This window comes from Lepisma saccharinum, chromosome 8 (genome assembly GCF_977018435.1).
Source record: "Lepisma saccharinum chromosome 8, izLepSacc3.1, whole genome shotgun sequence".
Taxonomy (NCBI): domain Eukaryota; kingdom Metazoa; phylum Arthropoda; class Insecta; order Zygentoma; family Lepismatidae; genus Lepisma; species Lepisma saccharinum.
Window position 1 is genome coordinate 74,642,005 of NC_139236.1, and position 26,259 is coordinate 74,668,263.

At 41.2% G+C, this 26,259-nt stretch overlaps 1 protein-coding gene across 2 annotated transcripts in view; it reads right to left on the reverse strand.

Annotated features, from left to right (window-relative positions):
* Oatp30B (Organic anion transporting polypeptide 30B) overlaps positions 1 to 26,259 on the reverse strand; it is a 260,401-nt gene that overhangs the window by 158,132 nt on the left and 76,010 nt on the right. For both annotated transcript variants that reach the window (XM_083126930.1, XM_083126928.1), the window contains one exon: positions 20,568 to 20,666. The gene's annotated coding sequence lies outside the window, so the exon portion shown is untranslated. The remainder of the gene's footprint in view (positions 1 to 20,567; positions 20,667 to 26,259) is intronic.

Sequence of the window (26,259 nt, forward strand, 5' to 3'; positions counted from 1 at the left end):
TTACCATAACAAATAACGTAACTGTAATATCGAATAACTGAAATATTAAAATATTCTGAGTTAGGTTAAAAGCTGAGGCTCTAAAGGGGCACTCAGCACACATGACAAAAAACAGAACACACAGAATTATACTGGCTATAGGGTCAGTCGCCAGAGCCTCGTTAGTCTGCAAAGAGCAGTCCAGGGTGTACTACGTGGAATGAAGTTGACGATTGGGTGTACTACGTGGAAGGTCACCTCTTACACCCCTGTTACGGTTTCAAATCTGAAAATAGTTATTTATGTTTGGGTGTGAAAGAAGAGATCACTTTAATATTCAGACAAATCGTGAAAGCCTTCTGTTTCTGTTAAGCTACGTTTCCATTCTGACAAGTTCCAGATCCATGAGGTGCAACATGTGCCGGCGCATGTTGCGCGTCATTTAGTGTACTCGTACTGCTTCCAATTCAAAACTACTTCTTCAAAATACGTCCGCAACAACACTGGAGTGCAGGATCGCAGTGTAGCGTTGTGCAGTGCTTTAGAGTAGTCAGTGTTTCTTCTCTTGTATTGTAATAATTTGGTGGTGATTTAACTTGGGTAAAGATGAACAATAAAGCTATGGCGGGTTTTGTGGTTATGGCAGGCGCGTATCATGAATTTCTAAAAAAAAAAAAAAAAAGAGGCGAAAACAACCTAGATGGTGGATTAGAAGTTTTCTAGCGAAAAGAAATTCGGAAGGAGCATATAACTCGTTGATGAGAGACTTACGTCTTCAAAGTGGATACGAAAACTTTGTAAGAATGACTGCAAGTGATTTTGCATTGTTATTAAATCTTGTTGGACCACAGATTGCAGTCGCGTCGTCTGTTTCTACTCTAGTGCGCATGCCCGTGCCCCAGGAACTTGCTGCAGGCTGTTTCCATTGTCGCCGCGCACGTTGTGCGTCTTAATCGTTTGGGGCAATTTTTGTCCCCGGCACTTGCGCCGCGGCATGTTGCAGACAGTTTCCATTTCAACAAATGCTTGGCACATGCAGCGTCGCATGCCGCGTGTCATGTTGCGCGGTAAAATTTGTGGTAATAGAAACGAGACTTTACATAGTTCTTTTATCGGTCAACTACAGTGCGGGGAAGAAACAATTCATGCTATTTCCTAACTACGTCTGTTACCAGTAGCTCCATTGCCCCTGACTGAAGTACGAGAAAAATGGGTAACAAAAACAAAAATACAACATTTGACGAACTGCAGTTATATATTTTTACCTAACCAAAGGGTGCAGGTACAGGGAAATTGAAAATGTTAAGTACATGTAAGAGTACCGTGGGTGACGCAATAAAACGTAATGAAAAGGAAAATGAGGTAAATTCCGTATCTCAGAAAATTCAACCAAGGGAAATAGGAGAACGAAATGAACGAGCTTCAGTATGAAAAATCAAGACCCTTTCTCCATCCCCACTCCCTTTCCAAACCAAGAGCTCCGAAAGCAGCTGTGCAACTTGGAGCAGGCACTGGGACTGCTGTACGGTTCAGTAGCGTTTCGTCCGAAAGCGAAATTCCTAGAAAAATGCTACAGTTCGTCCGCGACGGTTTAATGAGTTGCGTTTCGTCCGAGCCTGGCTGATGATGAGTCACACCTTGACTAACCGGTGGCAGCGGTGGAATTGGTGACTAGGATACCTCAGTTAATAACTTTTAAAACTACATTGCATAGACAGCGGAGTGCAGCGCAGGGAGTGCAGACTCAGTCAAATCGTCGAGAGAGGGGTCCCGGGTTCGATACCCGGTGGAGGCACAAGTGGTTCGGATCCCACTTTAAATTGTAGGTCCAGTCCCGATTAGCCTTACTGTGCATAAAGGGGACAACAAATAAAATCGTTGAGACGAAGTGAACTTGGATCCAGAAATTTTAGTCATGGCAGTCAACACTACTACTTCTAAGCAGCTCCCATAAGTGACTGAGGTTAGAATGAAAGTTTGTCTTGTTTTAAGTTCACTTGTATGCACAGATAGGCTAATTGGGAGTGGGCCTACAGTTTAAAGTGGAATTCGAATCACTGTGCCTCCACCAGGAATCGAACCCGGCTAGAATGCAAGTGGTTTCTCATATTCAGATGGGAAGTTGTTTATGTTATTGTTTCACATAATTTGTAGGTAGTCACACGTGGTCTGAGAAACAGAAAAGTCACACATAGCCTACGCATAATTCTCTCGAGGCAGTTTGTTGCAAGAACCTTGCTTGCAGGCCACGGACAATAACTTTCATGGGTAAAAAAGTGTAGCTTTCCTGACGAAGTGTTCTCGGCTTGCGAGCCAGCTTAAATCGGTGTTAGCGTCCAATGTTTCGAGCGCATACATTGGAGCATCCTGCTTAGAGGAATGTACGCGCTCCAAACGTTGGACGCTAACGCCGATATAACCTGGCTCGCAAGCCGAGAACACTGTTCGAATCTCCACAGGCATATAATAAAAATGTAGTAGCGTACCCAAATGACACATCTGGGGTAATACCTAACGTGCCAAATTTTGGAAAATAGGAGCTGAAAGCGTGTGTGAGAACCAGAGCGACTTAACTCTAATTTATCAAATTAATAGGAGAGGAAATAATGTATTCTTAGGAATATGACTCTTAAACGTGACTCCGCCTTACAGATAAGCATTAGAAGTGGAAAATGTCGATTTACTCCAAATACTCTTCAGAGGATTTTTTTTCACGAAACTGAAAACAGCATTTTTGTAGTTACGTCCCTCTGATTCCCGTAGGACGATAGGTGAAATACATTTCATGAGCGATGTTTGAAAGAAGTTGTGTTAAGATGTCAAACATGTAGCCGACAGCCATGCTGTATGAAGAAAGCATATAGGATAAGCTCCAATCACACTTAATCTAGGCTCACAACGAAGATAGCGGCTGAGTGACCTAGCGTAATGAAAGGCAAAGAAAACAGTTAATCATTGGAAGAAACAATTAGTTTCATGTTTAAGATCATTCTATCAATTAATGCAGTTGCTTATAAAAATAAAAAATGGTCCAAAATGCTTCAAAGTAATTGAAAATATGAGGCATTGCGGATACGAAGGGCGAACTCAACAAAGTGCATTGTGATGGAAATGCGTTTCAAGTTGCCAGGCACAGTGCAAACTCCATAAAATCTTTGAAAATCACGCATGAAACATTCCGATCTACTGTTACCAAGTTTTTGTGGAGCTCGAACTGTGCCTGACAACTTGAAACGCATTTCCCTCACAATGCACTTTGTTGAGTTTTTTTCCAAAGAGGGGCAAGCAAGGTAGTTTTTCCTGGGTGGGGGGCAAACAAGGTGCATAACAGTGTTGGCTCCTCAAAAAACATTGCTTTAATTTGAAGTTATCATATTCATCTTATTTGAAAATAAGATCCTTAGGAAAATATTTGGACCTAAAAGGGATGAGGAGACAATTAGAATAATTAAATCAAGAAGACTTAGGTGGGCAGGCCATGTGGCACGAATGGGAGAGGAAAGAGGAGTTTACAGGATTCTTGTTGGGAAACCTGATGGTAAGAGAACTTTAGGAAGGCCAAGACGAAGATGGAGGGACAACGTTGAGATAGACCTAAAGGAAATCGGTAGGGATGGAAAAGAGTATATAGAACTTGCTCAAGATAGGGACAGATGGAAGGCCTGTGTTGCTGCAGCCATGAACCTTCGGGTTTAAGAAGGCTAGAGAGTTAGTTAGTTAGCTAGTTATGTTCATGCAATAATTAACATATATTATTGCAGCTGAAATGGAATTGTGTGATATATATATAGTTTTTGGTTGACTTTCATTTTCCAGGTGGGTCGTGCACCCCCCCCCCTCCCTTGCCTCTCTTTCGGACTTCCATGCAAAGGTTCTATTTTTATTTCGCGTCTACCACTTTCGGTTAATCGCGATGATAAAGGATGTGATAGGTGATGGAAGTGGTATAAAGACAATGACCCAACCCATACATATTTTCTAGTCCAGGCTCTAATCCGACATTAGACTTTGCAGTTTATTACGCTAACCAATTTGCCACGGGATCGGCTTCTTCGTGTTTGTCTGCTCATCAAATGATTAATTAGTTATTCAAACTATATAGGTAGGAAAGCTATCTAAAATAACGAAACAGAAAAATAAATCCACTTGACGTCTTGTAGCACTATCATTAACCTACAATTTCATGCTCACAAATCCACACAGAAAACTTCTTGTGGCATTAGTTTTACGGAATGGCCTTGGGGAATAAACATCGCCCATTTCCTGGTTCAGCTCGAAACAATTCAGGTGCCTTATCGAAGCTGCTCTTGAGCACGCAGGGTTTCTAACCTACTTCGCCGTAATTCAGTTGTTGTATCTCGTTTAATATGATGTATTGTAGAGCCAACCGCAGATTAAATAGGAGAAAAAAGATTTTCCCGACGGAAAATAAGTTGGTAATGCTGCAAACACCGAGGCATTCTTGATAAGACGCTTGAAGAGCGTCGAGCAAACTTTCCTGAAAAAGCACAACCCCAGTATCGAAGGTAATGCTACACGTGGATTGGCAACTTTCGGGAGCATGCTGTCTGTCTACACAATTCTACCCAAATACCTGTTTGAAAATGAATCTTCTGTTCGCATTTTATTTTTCAAATGTAGTTCTGACATTGTAATCATTTTGCAATTATTTTTATTTGTTCTTATTTTGCTTCGCTTTTATGTCACTTTTATAATTAATCGAAACTATGAAGATGGATGATAATTAGATTAAATTAATTAAGATACACCTAAAAAAGATATTTACAGACCAGGACTCGAACCCGGAACCTAAAGCGGATAGGTTGTGGGGAAAACCGTCAATAACTCCCGCCACGAACTTACTTATAATTTTTGTAATTTCTCACGAGTATTTTTTGTTCTGTTCATGCATAATATACCTGCTTTCGGAAACTTAATTTATAAGTGACACACTTCGTTCGGTAGGGACAAGCCACGTATTGTTTGAATGGAGGGACACATCTCGTTCATATACTACTAGATACAATCATGGACTATACTTGAAATGGCCTCCCCGATGGCGCAGTGGTAGCGTCGTCGCCTTGTAATGAAGGGGTCCCGGGTTCGATACCCGGTGGAGACACAAGTGATTGGGATTTCAATTTAAACTGTAGGTCCAGTCCCGATTAGCCTAACTGTGCATAAAGTGGACTCAAATTAATCAATCATATATGATAGAAGTTACGAAAAATATAAAAGATAAAAATTTTAGAAGAGATGCTGTGAGCAAGTCGAGTTGGAGAGAGATTGTCTTTTGTCTTTTGTCTTTGTTAAATGTATTTCATGTAGTTTATATAACATGAAGTTATAAGTTAAATAAAAGTTGTTTTGTTCGTTAACGTTTGGCTTAATTGAAGATTATTACAATATACTTGAAATGTGACGTGCTAAACACTACTTTCGGAGATCAGTTGGACATGGCAATTTTGATATACAAGTTGCATTTTCTCTACTTAGATTCATTATGTCCAAATTTTATCCTAATAGATAATCTCCCAACAAAGCAAAATGTTTTAATTGACTCGAATTCACAATGACTCATATACAGTGTGTTTATAAATGAACGGTGGGGTTTCAAAAATTAATAATACATCTATTTATTACCTTACACGGGCAAAACGTACACCGTAAGCAGCAGCAACTGTCCAAGTTTATATAACTTTATTTATATTTGTATAAAGATAGAAATCAAGAGGGGGCAATTGCCCCTCTGTGCCTCCTTGCAGGTGCTCTTGACCGTCTGGAAGAAATAGTGCACGACAGACGTGAAAACTAAATCCATCTTCAGTATCCCTTTGTCTTGCTACTCTTAGATTCTGCAACCTTTCTTTCTATAGTCCAATTTTTTGCCTTCCTTACCTCCTAGAATTGATTTCCGTACAAGTTTGAGGGCTAATCTCCCCTGCCCTCTGTGGTTGTGCCACTGCACCTTCTTCCGCCGTTGTTGCTTTGTGAACTTTCATCGGCTTCGAAATACTTCATTTTCTTCAAGAGCATAATATCGTTTAATAACCGGCGATAAGATTCCTCAACCCTAAATTTCTGGATTAAAGTATAATAATATAGGAGTATGGAAATCTGAAAGGGGCGAGGATGGCCACATCTCCCCTTTAGAAAACGAATGTCAGCTAAAAGTATATATTTCACGCGTATAATTTGATCCCAGTCATAGTAATATACATTAATTTATTATAATGGGAATGCAGGAATGCGATAATTTCGAATTCAAGTGGTGTTTCTTGAGGGGGCAACACTATTATCTGGTTAATATGCCCCATGGAAAAATACCTTGCTTGTCCCTGCGTCGAAAATATCGGCAGACGTCAATGATTAGGGGGTGGGGCATGTGCCCCCCTCCCCTTTGCACCCCGTGCGCACGTCTATGACTACTCATTTCTACACTAGTTGGAAGCTGTATTCAATTTCGAGCCAAAAATGTAATTTTCAAATCAGGGTTGTTAAACGTCCACGAACCCATAAATTCTAATGGGTTCTATTGGGTTCCGCAACAAGACCGGAACCTTCTTTATCGCACAGTTTTAATTCGGTCCAAGTTGCGTATTCTTTCATTTCAATATGGAACTTAGACAGTCTTTAAATTGATCCGGAAAGAAGGTCCCTGTGCCGTATTTCAATTGATCCGGAGAAAATGTTCCTGGAACGAATTGAAATATTTTAAACATAAAAAGGCTCTTTACGGTCCAGATCCATTTATGCTTGCTAATATTCCCTGCTGAACCGGAATTGAATTGATTTAAAATTCCTGACCCTTTATCAACCCTGGTTGAAATTCATTTTTTTACAAACAACCATATTTTTAACGGCTATTTCACATTAATCCCATACGATATACTGAGTTATTTTTCGCAATGTTCAAAAGAAAGGTAAGAGATTTTGGCTATTCCTTTTTCTTCCTTGATGTTTAATAGATTACATTTGTCACGCGCCTATAACGTTACCAGCTAACATTTGTGAATTGTTCTTTCCTTGTAACGTTAACATCTACCATACTGAATTTATTTACGTTCCTTATGCAGATGGTATGTACCCAACTGCATTTTGTTCCGTTCCGCTACAGTGGTTTACATTTTGTTACATTCCTATGTAACGTTAATTAACCATATTGCCTTTCACTTCGTTCCGTTACGGAGGATTGCATTCATTACGTTCCTATGTACCGTTATTTACTACCATGTTGCATTTCGTTACGTTTTTTTGTAACGCTAGTATATACCATATTGCATTTCGTTACTACGTTCCTTGTAACTTGTAACGGTAGTATATACCATATTGCATATTACGTTATGTTCCAATGTGCTCATTTCGTTCCGTTCCTTTATAACGTTAATATCTACCATAATACATTTTGTTACGTTCCTTGTAACGTCACTCTATAAGATATTGCATTTCGTTACGTTACATGGGTACCAGCAGTGGAACCATACTCTTCCTCCTACAAAATGGAACGTACCGTGTAACGCAAATTGGGTACGTTACGACTCCCTGATAGCAGCATGAAAAATTAGTAGGTATTCCCTGTCCTGACTATCTCTGGAGCAAGGAAACGAAAACAAGTCTCTGCGCAAGTAGTGACGCGAGACGACTCCACCAATGGACACGTGAGAGGGAACGGGATTGCGTGGAGGGGGAAGCGACAGCAGTTACCAGCCTTCGAGCAGCGTGTATAGCTTCGCTCTGCCCACTCGATTCCCCCCCCCCCTCTCTCTGTCGTTATGCGCGGCCTTGGTCCACATATTCCGGGGATAGAGTACATATAACAAAACTTAAATCACAATGCACTCAATTTCTTGCCCACACATGGAGCAGAAATCCTCGGTAAACAGGTTGTGAAACTCATACGTTATCACTGCACCACCAGGCCACTTGGTAGTGGGACAATATTACTCCTTCGAGCACGCTTAGAAATCTTCGAAATTTTGAAGTGCTTTTACTGGGAAATAGCTGGCTAGTGCGCGCCAGAGTGTGCGTCAAATCTCCTGCATATGGCGATAGCCAATAGCAGCGCACAGCAGCGGTGCCATGTCGAAATCTCACACGGAAAAGATTCGCTGGTGCTGTTCAGCTGTTCAAGGCCCTATGCAGGATTATTATTATTATTATCATTATTATTATTATTGTGGCCGCGGTGGCTCAGTCGGTAACGCGTCTGACTACCATGCTAAAGGTCCCGGGTTCGATCCCCGGCCGGTTCAAATCCGGGAACTTTTCTAACGATGGAAGCGGCCCCGGCGCCCACCCAGCGTCGAATAACATGGGTACCTGGGGGAAACCCTGGGGGGTAAATGCGGTCAGGGGCGTGATGCTGATCACATCACCCCCACTCACGACCGGATCAAGAAAGTGTGGGGCGTTACCCCCACACCCCCTATACGCCTTCATGGCGTGGTGCTATGCACAGGGGAGCACTTTACCTTTTTATTATTATTATTATTATTATTATTATTAGCAGTGCTAGTAGTAGTAGTAGCAGAAGCAGCAGTAGTAGTAGTGTAATATTTCCGTTGGTCCATGCTCGTATGAATAAAAAATGAAAAAATATTCACATACATGTCAGTTTCATCGCTTTCTGGTCAGATGCCCCAGGTTTGAATCCTGGTCAGGAATCCACTAAATCGTTAAAATTTTGATTTGATTTAGTTTATTTTACTTCGCGTTTTGTGCCTCTTGGCTAATTTGCGAAGATGGGGATGAGTGATGAAATGATGAAATTGATGAATGGACATTCACAAACAACCAAGCCCGACCGGGATTCGAACCCGGGACCCTTGGCGTCGCAGCGCGATGTGCTAACCACTCGGCCACAGGGTCGGGCTCGTTACAATTATCCGAAGGTATACAGAAAAGCGACGTGCAATAAACATAAAATAAATATAAGTAAATACAGGCTTGTATTCAAGGGAGCAGAAATAAGATGGAACAGAAAAGAAAAAAAATATGGATATGAAACTGGAACTTAACATATAATGTTATAATGTAGAGTCAGATATCTTAAAATTTCCCTGAAATTGTGGTATTTTTTTATCGAAATTCCCTTTTGCCTTTTAGATAAAATTTCGGTCCAAATTTCCCTGAAAAAGGGAAATTTCCCTTCATGTGGCAACACTGGTTCATATGCGGCTGCGTCGAAGTGCGCATGCGCTTACTGGACGAATCCAGTTGCCAAATAGAGGTGACGACTGCAAGTGGAAAGCAGACGGAGAAGTAGGTTCCGTGTAATATTCTCTTCGTTCCACTCGCTACGTAGACAAAACCGAGAACGAGACAGGTTTTCTCGTTCTCGTGATAAGACAAGTCTCGTCTCGTTTCATCACCACCACCAGTTATACACTTTCTCTTCCATTGCTTCTCATGATGTATGCCGTAATCCCACTATAATTTTGTTTCACCCTGTTACACGTGGCAACAATCCGAATCCTTCACACAAGAAGAGTTCCTAAATGATAACAATGTCGCTCCGTGTAAGGTCCGTTAATTCAGGAACCTGTGTATAAACATAATAAAACAATATTACGTGAAATACCGTAGTATTTCACAACTTATCACGTTGCGTGCACTGAAACCCTTATCGACTTTTGTGATTTCAACAGACGCTTGTGAAAGCTCAAACATCATATTACACGGCGATGAATTCTTCACGCCTGCTCGAGGTGAAAGAGAAAATGTAAATGCAATAAACACGAGATATTTCGAACAGTTCCGCGCCAACAAAGGGTTGGCCATTAGAGGCTCAAAGTGCCCGAATCCACATCAAAGGTCTTGGAAATAAGACTTACATAAACTGTGACCTGGGCCCGCTTATGGTTCTTCAAAATATGTACATTGTAGTGTTGAAGGTACTGGCCTGGAAGGGAGGGGATGTGGCTGTACAGTGGGATGCACGAGTATTGCTCGACAAATTGTCATTGACTGTGTTCATCATTTCTTCTCTTGCATCCCCCATGTTTTTGAGTTGTTGCAGAGGTTGCCAGCAGCTTGCTTACCGGTGTGTTTCAATACTTGAAGCTCTCGCAGCGTAAAACAGAGATGGTGGTGGACAATTTGCTCGGTAAAACGTTTGCATCAAACTGTACTTGGAGGGCTCAACACGCGAAATGAGTTTGACCATTCCCCTACCGACATATAGAACATGGAAGAATAAGATGCGACTGTGAGAATGAATATGTTGGTGAAACAGGAACAACTATACTACAAAGATGGAAAGAAACTTCGAGTACAATGGAAAATACTTCAGAAATGAGTGAGAGTGAACATGCACCGAGAGAAACACTGGTGTTAAAGCGATACAGGCAGTGGTGTCAGGAAGTTCATACTACATTTTGGTCAACGTTTAAATTCAGTGGTGCTAAAATAACAGATAAATGGTTGTAATGAGCTCCTTTCAACAACACTGAGGTTAAAGGTTGGTCAAAATGTTATGTGGGCATCCTTGGACTACTGAATGGATCGATTTTACACGCGTTCCGTTTTCAGTGTGCTACTGTAAGTGGAGATCAGTTGAACAATTATAACGAAAGACGCAGAAAAATCATGATAGGTACGCAAGGCTAGAAATAGAAAGTGGCGACAATAAAATGAGTAGAAATTAAGGAAATGTAAGTATCGAGTTGATTAAAATAAGAAACAAATGTTCGCCCCACACAATTCATACGATCCATACATAAGAATGAGATTAGGAACGTCAAACTATAACGTCAAATTAAATTTTATGATTTCATTATCTTATTTAGCGTCGCTTTTCTTACATTTTTGGCTACTCGCGAAGATGGGGATGAGTGATGTTATGATAAAATTGGTCAAGGAACGTTCACAAAGAACACCCACGCCAAAGCCGGGATTTGAACCCGGGAGCCTTAGCGTCGTAACCACACCGTCACGAAGGTGGGCTACAATCAAATGTGACTATATAATCATACCTGAGTATCTATGATTTTCTCCATGAAGATTGTATGTTAAACCAGTAGAAATGGTTTAAATGTATCGTCAGGCATCTCTCCCAAAAAAATATGAACGTTTGTAGCATCATATGACCGAGAAAATAGGAAGTTGTACTATAAAAGGAACATTATATATCAAAGTTCAAAAGATGATACGGATAATTCCAGAACATTCTTATGGACCCAATATATCAGGATTCCAGAGGGAACAGTTTATTCTGTGTATCTGTGAGCTTGACAAACGGCTCAGCAAACACTCATTGCTCTTCTGAACTTGGAAGAAATGATCTTCTGAAATCTACCTCGGCGAATCTCAAAGGTCGCCATGGTCAATGCAAGGACATCAATGGTTCCGAAAGGCTACACCGGAAGCTCCTTGTTTTCCCAGGAACCCACGCGCTCAAAGGATCTCCGCCTAGCCTGGAACTTCGTTCACGTGATGGGGACATGTCGAATACTATCGTGTTTCAAGATAACAAGCTTCCATCGGCCAATTGCTTTTCAGCATGAAATACAAGCAACAGGGAGAAAAAAGAAAGAAGTCTGCAACAAATTGCAAGCAAGAAAGTCTCATCTTCGTTCTTTGCAGCAGGCGAAAACACTGAATGGAAGGAGGACTTCGAAAGATTAACCTTTGCCCTTTACGAGGACATTTCATAAGGAGGGATGATTACTGGGAAGTTAATTTCCAAATTCGCGTTGCCTCAAATGTGGTCATATTACCTTACACCCATTTAGGAAGAATGAGGGGAATCTTTCCTCAAAACCACTTGTATGACTTTTTCTGATCTTAAATAAATATCTTTCGGAAGGGTTAGAAAATACGCCTTATTAGCAATGGCATGAGATGATCTAAGTCAATTTAACCTTCATTCTTCTGAAACGTTTTCGTGTGGCTATTTTCTATCCTGGATCATATGCATTTGAAATTGTATCAAGGATGTATTTTATTTTTGTTACTTCGTTTGTTGAATATTAAATCTCTCAATGACGGAACAATCTTTTTATAAATTACTCCACATTTCAAAGTTAGATGACTGCACTAAAATAAGTAAATTGAAGACGTTGGAAATTATTTACCTACTTTCAAATTGGAAAAAAAGTCAAGTTGTTTCAATAATTTTCAGACTGCCTGCAGAACATAATCAAAAGGCACAAGAAAGAGGAATGCTCTCATTTTTATGGGTGTATGTATTCTTAGGAAATTTTTGTAGCAATATCCCTGTATAGAGCGGCTCTGGGGTTCACCCAGCCTCTGATAAATGAAGAGCATCCGTGATAAGAAAATGTGACCGGAGCGTGGTGCTGCTAACATCACCTCCACAAATTGCAGAGATTGTGAATGTGTTGTGCTCTACTTCCACACCCCTCCCATATGCCTACATGTGTTGCAAAGTCCAGGGGGTACCTTGTTTATATAAACAAAATAATGAAGTAAAAATTGAATTACATAATAAGCAAGAATCGTCAATACATTGCATTTTTTAAACACAGTTCATGAGAGGGGTTTGATTAAGAGGTGTTCTTCGAGTTCGAAAAGGTCTGATAATACTCTGAGAAAGATTCCTTTGCAACAATGTGTAATCGTAAATATGTGCATGCACATATACTGGAGTACGTAGACGGGTGCTGATGGAGCTACAAAATTGTCCAATAAAAGGTAGTGCTCAAGGGGGGGGGGGGGATGCGTCCATGTCCTTGTAGGCATGTGCGTCCTTTATAAAATATGAAGAACAACAGAGTCAGCTCATACCAAATAAGTTTTGATTGCCACATCGACGCATCTTCATACAGTGGCCTTGATTCGTTTATGAGTATTTTCATAACAGAGCCTTGAGCATATCGTTAGCCCTAATGGAGGCCAGCGAGCGCTCAGTGCTGTGCGAGCATCCCGCCTGCATCTAAAGGCCAGTCAGCAGCGGTGTAGGAGTGGGGGAGCTGCTTTCATTGAGGTTAAAAATACTGCGAGGGATGACACCCTTCTTTTCACGGAACATGATCACAATGCCACACAGCACTGTTACTCACGAATCAGATGGCGAGAGGTTTCCCACTGACCGAACGCGAGCGTCGATGCCTTTTGCCCCCTCCTCTTTTAATGTTTGTCACGGGCTGCTAATTTAATAAATAACTAATTAACTCAACTGACTCAACTGAGCTGAGCTTAGCAACGCAACATCGAAGAATCGCTCGCCTCACCTGCTGGGCGAATTAAACATTACATGAAATATAATACGGTCAGGATAAGTGCCTAACAGTCGGAGTTACCAAGAATAAACCTAGGAGGATTTGATTTTAAATACCTGAAATGACGTTACATAATACTACGGTGTTTCTGAATATACACATATATTAAAGCACAGATAAATACACATTACATCTTGCCCTCTTTCACTCGATCTCACATTCATTCTCTCATTCTATGGCATATTGCGACAATATGACAAATACAAAGGTTAGATTATTTACTACTTTGACCATACTCTTGCTATGTCTTGGCTACATTGCCTTTTACAATTTATCGTTTAGGATTTTAAGTATAAAGTGAATAATTGTTCCTTGTGCGAACCCCTTCTATCTTTTCTGAAGGTATAAATATATTTCATGAACTATCGTTTGCGGCTAACATAAACTCTCATCTTTAACATTTGATTACTCCGCCGGAAAACAGATGTCTAGGGTTGCCATAGCACTGATTTAAGTTATGCAATGATTTGATTCACGCAGATTCGCGGTAGATAGTCGTCATCTTTCTCACACACGCACATGGTTGGATCTTACCTTAGCTGCATTCCCTCTGACCTGGGTTGGGCGGAAGTGGTCCTACAGTTCTGGAAGACATCTGCACTCCAGTGTTGCACTTCGCGGTTATCCTGGTTGGCGAAAGTGGATCGGTCGGCGGCTCCATCTGGCCTCATCGGATCCTGGTTTCACTCGTTCACTGTCGACTCCATACGACAACTTGCGCAATAATAGGTCAGTTCTTCGCGGTCACTCGTAAGTACAGATACGTGACTTGGGCGATGAGACGAACATACGCGATGAGCCATTCGCGGTTTCACATGGATATCAAATATTATTAACTTTCACTACTTTGGACGTTGTTTCGGACGATTGACACAGGTGGACGTGTCTGGCGTGATTCTCACATAACCACACGTATGTGCACGGATGCGTTGACGGCAAGGGGAGGACGACCCCCTGGTTCTATATTCTGCTCTACTCCATGGCTCTGAAACACTCACTCGAGGAAAACAAATCCAGACCTCGAGTCTGCTTGCAACTCGCAGCTCGGTCGCGCGGAGCTCACACTCCGGTGGCGATTGTAGGCAAAACTGTGTCTCGCTATTCCAAATCATCCCTTTTATTCCAGATTTGAACGTAGTGACGCGCTACCCTCTATGATCAGGTGCTTGTTTATTGTTTCTGGTGCTTTGACCGTTGTCCTCCTATCCTGGTCAATGCTCACTCAGGTCCTTAACCCCTGGCAGCAGCCCCTCGCGCAGAGATTAGGCTAACTCTTCCTCTTTTGTATTCAGTCACGAAAACCAAAGACAACTCGGCAGGGTAGCTTCTCCCTTTCAATCCGGCGATGAATCTTTAATAATTCATAACTCCCGTAGTTCTGTTCTGATTAGGCTCAAATCTTGGAATCAGTACTTTCAAGATGTGGTCTTCCGCTGGTGAAAATCTCATCCAATTCGGTCCATTGGTTTAGAAGTTGCATTTTTCTTGATATTCCCATAAGAATGCATGTAAATCCGAATTCGGGCGGAAAACTGTGGTTGAGCAAGCTAGTGCTGGCTAAGGCAGTTCGCTAGACACCTGTATTCGCGACGGATATTAATATTACCAATTGCAATTAATTCCTACTAACGGGCAATTAGATTAATTACTTGTCACTCAATATTTGACCGTTATAACATTCCCCTCCTTTTAATTATGATTTTTTTTCAGAACGAACTTGCGAGTGACAGGAAAAAATTCATACCACATATTAATCATATTTGTTAGTGATCGCACACATAGGCGTCTGAATAGGGACTCGAACCCTGGACTGTATAACTTTTAACCCAACATTAGAAGGAAGTTATACTTTCTGCAATTGTACCATAATTATGAAAATATAAACGAATATAATAAAGTATACAAGAATACAATATAAAGTACATTTTAACATGGAAATCTCAATGCATATTACCACATATATACTAACTTTGGATACACTCTGTAGTTTTATACATAATAAGTGAATACTGAATAATAAGCTAAATAAGATATAAGTAAATATTTGGTTTGCAATTTGCTCTCTCTCACATATATGTTTGCATACTTCTTGCATTAATTATAAGAAAGGTCTACATTTTTTGCCTTTTAATATAAAAATAATAATCTCTAATTTTCCTATTGTTTACTTTACAATCGGGGTGGCTCTAGTGCGATATTTTCTTCAGTGTCTCCTTTGACATGAGCCGGACTGACAAAGGAGTCTTCTAGTCTCCCGTCGGGCCTTGAATGTCGGCTGTCTGCTGCAGAGATAGCTGTTCTTGCCTCAGTCTACTTCGTCCGGGTTGGTAATCCGGGGAGAGTGAGTCCAAGTTACGGCTAGTAGACGGTCTATTCCAATCGAGTAAATTAGCACCAGTCTGTGGGGACACGACTGTTCTAACCGCATTCACAGCACGATTCCTCTCAACTTGACTCGGGTTGTTTTGACCCCGGCAGTGTTGCCATCTCGCGTTTTCTCCATCCCTATCGTCTCGGAAGTGTTGTTGTTGTGGGCGGTTATTGCTGTACTGGCCTCGCTGGGGATAAGCTTCTCTATTGTTCCTCCCAGAGTTCTGTCTCCGACTATTGTTCGTTGCCAAGTTTACTTTCGGGAATCCCCCTTGCCTTCCTTCATCAAAATCTCCAAACTTTCTTCTCTGATTCTTGTTTTCCCAGGATGCTCGTTTCTCTTGCGCCAGCGCGTCCAAATCGCAAAGAATCATCGACATCGTGTCCAGGTTGGAAAGTGCGTCTCCGGTTAGCTGACGTTGCACATAATGCGGAAACATTGCGCGTATTGCGGCTAACATCTCAACTGGCTCAATTCCGGGCTTCAGGGCGTGGAAATCACTCACTCGCTGCCAAAAGAATTGTTTATAGGTGATTTTCTGGCTCTCATCAAACCTGCGATTTCTAAGTAAAGTGATTTTTCGTTCTACTAGCTGGCGACCTTGAAACTGTTGTAGAAATGCTCGTTCAAACTCTTCAAAGCTATTAAATTGTGGATTACGCTGCTCGAGCCAGATCCTTGCACTCCCTTTGAGTAATTTTCGCATTAGCCTCAAGCAGTCTGGGCTATCGACACCGTACAACAAACAATCTTCCTTGAAGTCCCTTATGAACATTGACGGTAAAGCCTCGTCGTGATCGGGGTTGTACGTTTGAAAATGATCTAGGCCGACTTTTGAGAAGATTCCTCGAGTACTCGACTCCGGGTTGGAAACACTGCGTGTCTCCTGCTGGACGAAAGCGTTCAAGCTCGGCGGACTCCCGCTCCGGCCGATGACGTCACGCGCTGCTTGGCGATCCAAGGAAATTGGTGCTGATTGACAGGTCAGCTGGTTGGTCACGTCTGCTGCGACGAGCAAAGGGGTTGGGTTCACATCCCTGGACGTTGCCTCCAATCGGCGAATCTCTTCGTCCTCATTTCTTCTCCGTTGCGTGATTTGGAAATCCTTTAATTCACGTGTCTCCGCTTCCAGTCGTTCTAATCGGCTGGTTATGCCCGTCTGATTCTCGGTCGTTCTTGCGTCCAATGTTACCATAGCTTCTTGAACTTGACGTAACTCTATACGCAGATCTTTCTCCATTGTGACTACATTAATATTTGTCTCTTCATGTCTCCTTTCGCAATCCTTCTCCGACTGAAGTACTTTCTCCTTCATTTGGTCAATTTTGGATAGCAGTACTTGGAAACGGCGGTCCAATCTTTCTTCTCTTTCTCTCCTTTCGGCAGCCTCTATCTTCCGCCTTTCTTCTTCTTCTCTCTTCCTCTTCTGATCTCTTTCTTCGTCTCTTGCTTGGAGATAACTAATTAGCTGAGAGAACATGGCCTGCACGTCCATCTTCTCTGGAACTGGCAACCCTGTTACCGACTGATCTTTCCCTAGATCCTTATCAATGTTGCCGGCTGGCGAAACGCCTGCGTCTGTGGAATGCTCAACCTCTGGGCGGTCCATGGTATTGTTGTTGGCTAATCTCTTGCGGAGCCGAGTAGTTCTTTGCATGCCAATCTTCTTCTTCTTCTTCTTCTTCTTCTCGTGGCTGGCTATCGCCGAAGGAAAAAGATATCAAAATTCTTTTCCTGGTTTCTGGTTTCAGATCCCGGGGATCGCACCCCTCACCTGCTTCCGTGTCATAACGCGTGTCCTTTTGTCCTTTATCGTCCGAAGTTAATAACGCCCATTGTTAATAAAATAATAAAATCCTCTAATAATTCTGCTATGGAAAAATGCTATAGTCGCAACAAAGTATTTCACTATTACACCATAAAAAACACACAAAATGGTTCTAGCTACACATCGATTGCATATTCAGTTAATTAAAATCACCGTACAAATTACACATTAATACTTTAAATGAACACGTCTTTATAGATTCTTATCAGGATTTTCAGTTACAGGTTGCAATTATTTAATTTTCAACAAAAAAATCTTAGTTCCCCCTTAGCGTTAAATTCTGGTACCCTGTCGTAGACATTCGTAGGCTGAAAACTCTCTTTAACAACAAGTATTAAATCCCCTTGGGTAATAGACATAACTGATTGTTAACCATTACAATCAAACTTCATAAAAATTCACATTGAGTAGATAAGCAACTAATTAGAATACTCGTGACCTCCAGGTTCCTTACTAGCCTGCCTGTAACATCGTTCTACGAGCCTAATTCCTATTTGCTTCCTATTTGCCTACTCTTCTATTTGCCTATTCGTCGATTATTCGGGCCTACTTTTTACACCCCTACTTGTCTATTCACATACTCGTCGATTATTCGGCGTACTTTTTTACTTGCCTACTTATTTTATTTGCCTACTCGTCGCTTGTTTGGGCAACCTTTTATATGCCTACTTATTTATTTGCCTACTCGTCGCTTGTTCGGGCGCCATATTTTGTCACGGGCTGCTAATTTAATAAATAACTAATTAACTCAACTAACTCAACTGAGCTGAGCTTAGCAACGCAACATCGAAGAATCGCTCGCCTCACCTGCTGGGCGAATTAAACATTACATGAAATATAATACGGTCAGGATAAGTGCCTAACAGTCGGAGTTACCAAGAATAAACCTAGGAGGATTTGATTTTAAATACCTGAAATGACGTTACATAATACTACGGTGTTTCTGAATATACACATATATTAAAGCACAGATAAATACACATTACATCTTGCCCTCTTTCACTCGATCTCACATTCATTCTCTCATTCTATGGCATATTGCGACAATATGACAAATACAAAGGTTAGATTATTTACTACTTTGACCATACTCTTGCTATGTCTTGGCTACATTGCCTTTTACAATTTATCGTTTAGGATTTTAAGTATAAAGTGAATAATTGTTCCTTGTGCGAACCCCTTCTATCTTTTCTGAAGGTATAAATATATTTCATGAACTATCGTTTGCGGCTAACATAAACTCTCATCTTTAACATTTGATTACTCCGCCGGAAAACAGATGTCTAGGGTTGCCATAGCACTGATTTAAGTTATGCAATGATTTGATTCACGCAGATTCGCGGTAGATAGTCGTCATCTTTCTCACACACGCACATGGTTGGATCTTACCTTAGCTGCATTCCCTCTGACCTGGGTTGGGCGGAAGTGGTCCTACAGTTCTGGAAGACATCTGCACTCCAGTGTTGCACTTCGCGGTTATCCTGGTTGGCGAAAGTGGATCGGTCGGCGGCTCCATCTGGCCTCATCGGATCCTGGTTTCACTCGTTCACTGTCGACTCCATACGACAACTTGCGCAATAATAGGTCAGTTCTTCGCGGTCACTCGTAAGTACAGATACGTGACTTGGGCGATGAGACGAACATACGCGATGAGCCATTCGCGGTTTCACATGGATATCAAATATTATTAACTTTCACTACTTTGGACGTTGTTTCGGACGATTGACACAGGTGGACGTGTCTGGCGTGATTCTCACATAACCACACGTATGTGCACGGATGCGTTGACGGCAAGGGGAGGACGACCCCCTGGTTCTATATTCTGCTCTACTCCATGGCTCTGAAACACTCACTCGAGGAAAACAAATCCAGACCTCGAGTCTGCTTGCAACTCGCAGCTCGGTCGCGCGGAGCTCACACTCCGGTGGCGATTGTAGGCAAAACTGTGTCTCGCTATTCCAAATCATCCCTTTTATTCCAGATTTGAACGTAGTGACGCGCTACCCTCTATGATCAGGTGCTTGTTTATTGTTTCTGGTGCTTTGACCGTTGTCCTCCTATCCTGGTCAATGCTCACTCAGGTCCTTAACCCCTGGCAGCAGCCCCTCGCGCAGAGATTAGGCTAACTCTTCCTCTTTTGTATTCAGTCACGAAAACCAAAGACAACTCGGCAGGGTAGCTTCTCCCTTTCAATCCGGCGATGAATCTTTAATAATTCATAACTCCCGTAGTTCTGTTCTGATTAGGCTCAAATCTTGGAATCAGTACTTTCAAGATGTGGTCTTCCGCTGGTGAAAATCTCATCCAATTCGGTCCATTGGTTTAGAAGTTGCATTTTTCTTGATATTCCCATAAGAATGCATGTAAATCCGAATTCGGGCGGAAAACTGTGGTTGAGCAAGCTAGTGCTGGCTAAGGCAGTTCGCTAGACACCTGTATTCGCGACGGATATTAATATTACCAATTGCAATTAATTCCTACTAACGGGCAATTAGATTAATTACTTGTCACTCAATATTTGACCGTTATATGTTACAGTACCCCTGCTCGCAGTCCACACGTACACACGAGGGCGCTTTTCAAGAAATACATCGGGCGGACCAGGATATCTACGACTCCCTTTCTAGCTTCTGTCACATTTCCCCCGTCTTATTTCATTTACAAAATGAGAGAGATATAACTTGATTTTATTTTTATTATTTTGAATCGCTTTTCTGCCACTGTTGGCTAATTGCGACGATGAGGATGAGTGATTTTTGAGTCGAGTTGTGTTTTATGTGTATACTTTATGCACAGTATGGCTAATCGGGACTGGGCTTACAGTTTAAAGTAGGATCCGAACCTTTATGTGCCTTCACCGGGTATCGAATCTGGGACCGCATAATTACAAGGTGACGACATCGCGAAGAGCCAAAAGTGGTTGTAGAGCGGCGTAAAACAAGCAAAATTACAATAATACTAAGACCAATTTGCACCTAAATTCGGAGCAAAGCAATAAACAATGGCGTAAAGAGGTGTGCAAATATAATAAAATTAGTATCCAAGCGTTGTGGAAAGTTACCAACTTACAACACACACTGGATTTTATTCGCAATGTTTACTAATTCGCTTAGTGCAATTACCACGCCATAACAAATCGAGTACTTACATCTGGAGTGGGCTGTAAGTCTTCTGGCGATCTAAGGTCTCCCTGGGAAGTCATCGGTTACGCCACGCTTCTCCATCACCGTCTTGCCAAACAAACAATCTGGAAAAAAAGAAGCAAGAATGATACAGAGCCGTAACGTTGCGATATTGAATGAGAAATTTAAAACAATTAGGTTGTCCGCTAGTCAATATTGTTTCGTAACAAGAGTTCGATTAATCATGATTTGAAGAGATATGATACATTCTGTTATGCAATGTCTCAAGCTTGACCAGCAAGTCGACTGCAATCGATCGATCACGATGCGATTTCTAGTCGATCCTGACCTTACCACCATGTTAACTGCGCTGTAATTGTTTCACCGTCAAAATATCCACAACTCATATCGTATAGAAGGTTTTTCAAAATGGCCACCATACGATAAGCTGGTAAAATTCGTTACGTATCCCTCATTTTCATTTTCGAGTTACGTTTAGCTAAGCAGCCTGACAGGAAGTATAGGAAAGTGTTAACTTCAGCACCAGCTCAGCGAAAAGCATTCGCCAATATTTGCAAAGGAAAATTGATGAGAGAGAAAAAGGGGAGGAGTTTTGATGAGGAGGAAGGCAAGTTGGATCTGGCTCGGGAGAGAAGGGGAGTTGGTCCTTGGGTTTTGAAGAGAAGAGGAGAGTGGTTCTGGAGTAAGAAAAGGGAGTTTTGAGTTTTGGAGAGAGAAGAGTGAGTTTGGTTTTGAAGGAGATTGAGGCTGGATGCAGACTTTCAGAAACTTGTTTGGAAGTGGAGTGCAGCGAAGCTGAGTGAGAATTTAAGAGGCGAACTTCAGCGAGCGAGTGACAGTTACTTTACAAATCCTTCGGTCCACGCTTCTAAAGAGAGATAGGTAATATACTTTTCTAATGCCATCCTTTGCCAATGCAGACTTAAGGTCATAGTAACCCAAATCATGAGAGTTGCCATTTTATAAAGGGTCCTGTATATTTAAGTGTATTCAGGTACCTCCTGCAGTTAGCAGATGCAGCCAAGCGAGAGCTTACGAGCTACCGCAAACCCCCAATAGAATAATTACTTTAATCTAAAAGGCTCCAGGTTCGATCCCCGAACACGCTTAGTAAAAGTATGTCACAGTACGAATTTCAAAACATTTTCAGAATTTTACCCAGTTATTGATTTCTGTAGCAAGTTATGCAAACTTATTCATTGTTAATTGATTGCCCATCATTATTAGGAGGTCGTGCCGGCAGGGTGCGAAATCATTAAAGACTAGTGGGGGGAGAAATATCTTAATCTACAAGCCCCCCCACAAACATATTCATAAATTACACGATATACATACTTATAATGTTATTAAAAGTAAAAATAAATTACTAAATTAAAAATATATTATTATTATTATTATTATTATTATTATTAAAAAGAAATAAATTAATTTGTTACTTTTATATATATCAGATATCATAAAGTAGAAAACTAATTCCTTTCCTCACTGGTTAAAGATGTTAATAAATTATGAAATAGTTGAAGTGGTTTTATTATGTAGACGTTTTTATTTAGTTATGGCTTATGTTAATATAAATCAATTAGACTTTATAGTTATTTTTGTCTTCCATTCTTGTTTTACCTTTATTGTGCGTATTGATGTAGATTTGTTAATGATGTCGACAGAGAGAAAGCATTCAACACTCATAAGGACACTACTTTCTGTATTTCTGTTTGAAATTAAAAGTAATTGCTTATCTTTTGCTTGTTATAACAAAAACTCTCCCACCCAGGAAATTTTTGGTGGGGGGGATTTTTGATGCCAAGATTGTTGGTGGGGGAAATCCCCCGTCCCCCCCAGGATTTCCCACCCTGGTGCCGAGAGATTTTGGGATGGATACCGCCCCCCAGCACCACCACCAAATAAGGTCAAAATAATAGTACTGAAAATAAACTTTCTTTGTCCACTTTATTTTACGTACACTCATATAAATTAGTGTAAAATTTACAATATTCCACCCTTAAAATGTAACATTCCGACTGCTAATTTACAAAAACGGAACGCAACTGTTCTTTTCATGTCGTCACATCCGTGAGCCTTTGCTGTTGTTGTTGTTGTAATAGAAATAAACATGGTGTTGGTAACCGCTTGGATTATCAAACACAAAACACATGGCCATACATCTTATATATACAGACCTTAGTACAGCACGGAGATGTGTAAAGTAATATTTCAAATTAAAATTTGAATATTTTATAATGTACAAAAGATGGATAATGATTATACATTTTAGTACAACGTAACTATATTTTTGAAAACTGAATCATTAAAACTACAGACATTGTGTTTAACTAATAGCCCTTAATGTTTTTTGTTTTCTTTTAAATGCCAAGGTCACTTTTTACAGCAGTGGCAGGTGATGGCAGAAGTTTACTGTCTTAGACCTCCATCTTTCCAGTCATCTTTCTGCAGTGTATATCACGGTAGTAAAATGTCTTGTCCGCAGATGGAGTAGAGGTGATATTCACACTGTTGACTGCGCTGTGTTGTAATCAAAACTGTCCTAAACTTCAAGCCCGCCAAAAAAATAACGATATAACTTATAAAATCCAACTGCTCTCTTGCACAGTAAGTAAAAACTTTGATTTTGCTCTGCTATTGGCGGAAAAAGTGTCATCACACTAAGTTCTTCCGAGCCATTACGTGGACCTCGAGTTGGACAATTTTCAATCCAGGCCATTTGTTTAACATCTCAGCCTGCGGACAATTTTGATGCCATGGAAGACCGTGGTCAGGATACGTTCTACAACGTAGGACACTATAGAAGATATTATATACATATATATTATATACCTAGATCAGCAATAGGTTTGTGCTAAAATGGAGAATTGTGCAACCTTACATACAAGTAACAAAAACAAATTAAGGTTCTCGTTTTACCCTCCCTTGTATATATATAATATCTTCCATAGTGTCCTACGTTGTAGAACGTATCCTGACCACGGTCTTCCATGGCATCAAAATTGTCCGCAGGCTGAGATGTTAAACAAATGGCCTGGATTGAAAATTGTCCAACTCGAGGTCCACGCAGTGGCTCGGAAAAACTTAGTGTGATGGCACTTTCACTCTAAATGCTGATGTACATATATTTTCATCTTTGAGTTAGTTCCTGTATGCCTTGAGACGAATAAGTCTTTGGGGCCTTTCCACCCGTCTGCCTGCAAACTGAGGCCATTGTCGAACTTTCTCCTGGATTAGTAAACTCGCTGGTGTGGTAAGCATGCACAGAGATATTGAATTTTCATTTGCCGAGAAATTTCTGTGTTTCAGGGCAAAAAACAACTCCTCTTCACTGGTGGCGCCATCTCTAAAATAACAGAAATGGCGGATCCGACTTCAAACTGCAAGTCCAGTCCCGATTAACCTTCCTGTGCATAAAGTGGACTTAAAACCAAAACTCAAAACAAAAATTGCGTTTTGAAGCTCACTTGATTAGTGTTGCAGCCTTGGTCGTTTGTAAATAACAGTTATTACTTAATGTAAATTTGAGCAGTATGCAGTCGTCCCTACAATTTATATTGGACTTTTAAGGATTTCGTTTGACTACTATATTACCTTCGGCGGTCATGTTGCAATGCAACTGTGTGGTCTGTGCAACAAAACTGTGTCAGTATTGTGTGATAATAGGAACTGGGTCAAATAGTGCTGAAATAATAATACTAATAGTCCTCCACCTCTCCCTCCCCCAACATCCTATAACCCTCTCCCCGGCCTCAGTTATGATGTATTAAACCAACAATATATCAATAGCAGTTCAAAGCTAAAGAAAAAAGTCATCATTTTCCCGTTAATCCACCGCTACTGCCAATGCCACAACGTAACCACTAAGCTGTTCGAAGATCTCATTGCAATTTAAGCACGGAGATTTAATCACAATGCCTATAAGAATGCAATCAGTGAGTAACCACATTCCTGAGACAAGCATTGCACAAGGTAAAGTTCCACAAGAGCACGATTAACACATTCTCCCAGCAGGCCGACTCATCCACTCCCTCCTGATGTTTTAGAATTGCGACAGACACGTGAGCCATATCGCTCTTGCGTTGTCTGGTTATAATCAGCGAGTTAAGTGCAGCAAACAGAGATGAACATGGTGATAATGAGGGGTGAAAGAACTATGAATAATGCAGGTAAAAAGAGCGTGAAACGTGGTAAAACGTTTTACCTTGGGAAGCAATTACACGAAAACCAACAACCGCGGTTCCTCTGCTTCCTACCTCAACTCTGCTTCTGAGTTTAGCAAGCTGGTACGCGTCAGCATCACCAATCAGCAAGCAGTAGCGTGGGCAAGAATTTCTTAACCCTGTGGAGAATATGAGTACACGTGGAAAAAATTAATGTGAATGCGTACATTCTAGGTAGCTGATACCCTAAACGGTTGGGGTGAAAAATTGAATTGTTGTTTTAAATCCACTTTATGCAGACATAGGCTAATCGGGACTGGACCTACAGTTTAAAGTGGGATCCGAACCACTATGTGCCTCCACCGGGTATCGAAACCGGGACCCCTTGATTACAAGGCGACGATGTTAACACTACTTTATCGGGAAAGCGGGTGGTGGGTTGAAAAAATTTGAACTTGAATTCAAGGTAGCTTATACCCTAAACGGGTGGGATGAGAATATTTAGCTGTACTAGCGATGACAGGTCTTGTTGATGCAATTGACAGTTCTAGGTTTGATAGCATTACATTTACAAATATGAAACCTATCCACTGTAACAATTGGAACGTACTGAACAAGAGACAACAAAAATTACTTTCAACTGTAAAAGTTACATCGGAATATGCAGTTTCGCAATACATTACAATGGAAGAAATGGGGATTCAGGAGAAAATAAAGTACGACCATTCACCGGGACACTTACATCCTTCCCTGAAAAAAGTGTGTGGTTATGATCGGATAAGAAGAGGTGGTGTTCCGGTCGGTAAGGCGATTGACTGCCATGTGGAAGATCCGAATTCGAATCCCTGGGTGGGCGATCTCGGGTGGGAAATTGTCTGGTCATATCCCTGCATAAAATTGCTCCGAGACTCATCAGCCCCTGATCTCATACGATCAGAGTTCCAAAGGATAATCTTGGGCTAGAGGGTGGTGTTGATCACATGATCCTCACTATGGCCGACATAGAGAATGTGTGGTGCCCTACTTACACATTCCCTATGTGCTAGCCGCATAATGCACTGGGCATAGCTTTCCACAAAAACAAAAAAAATCCAGATTTCAGATTCCACGATATCACATATTTATATCTTTGTAATCTGACTACCTCGATTATCTGTGGCCCCATAAAATGGATACTGGATACATTGAAATCCGGACGTCCGGTTTCTTGTTTATTAATTCCATGTCCATTCCGTGTTTCCCAGCATTCTAACCAGGCGATAACTTTCTTGTCGACCTACGTCAAGGTTACCCTTGAGGAACGCAAGGACTAGGACCAAGGGAAAGTGAACAAGAACGCCACCTGCTTCTGAAGAGTCGATGGAACAAAAAAACCTGGCCTCCCGCACTGACCTTGGAGGAAGTTGCCTACCAGTGCTCATGTTGTTGCACGAACAAAGTTTGTAAATCCTGCGATTTCAAGTTCATTACGATTTTGGTAGATTTGTTTCATTTTACTTCCATGTTATGTCTCTTCTGGCTAATCGTGAAGAAG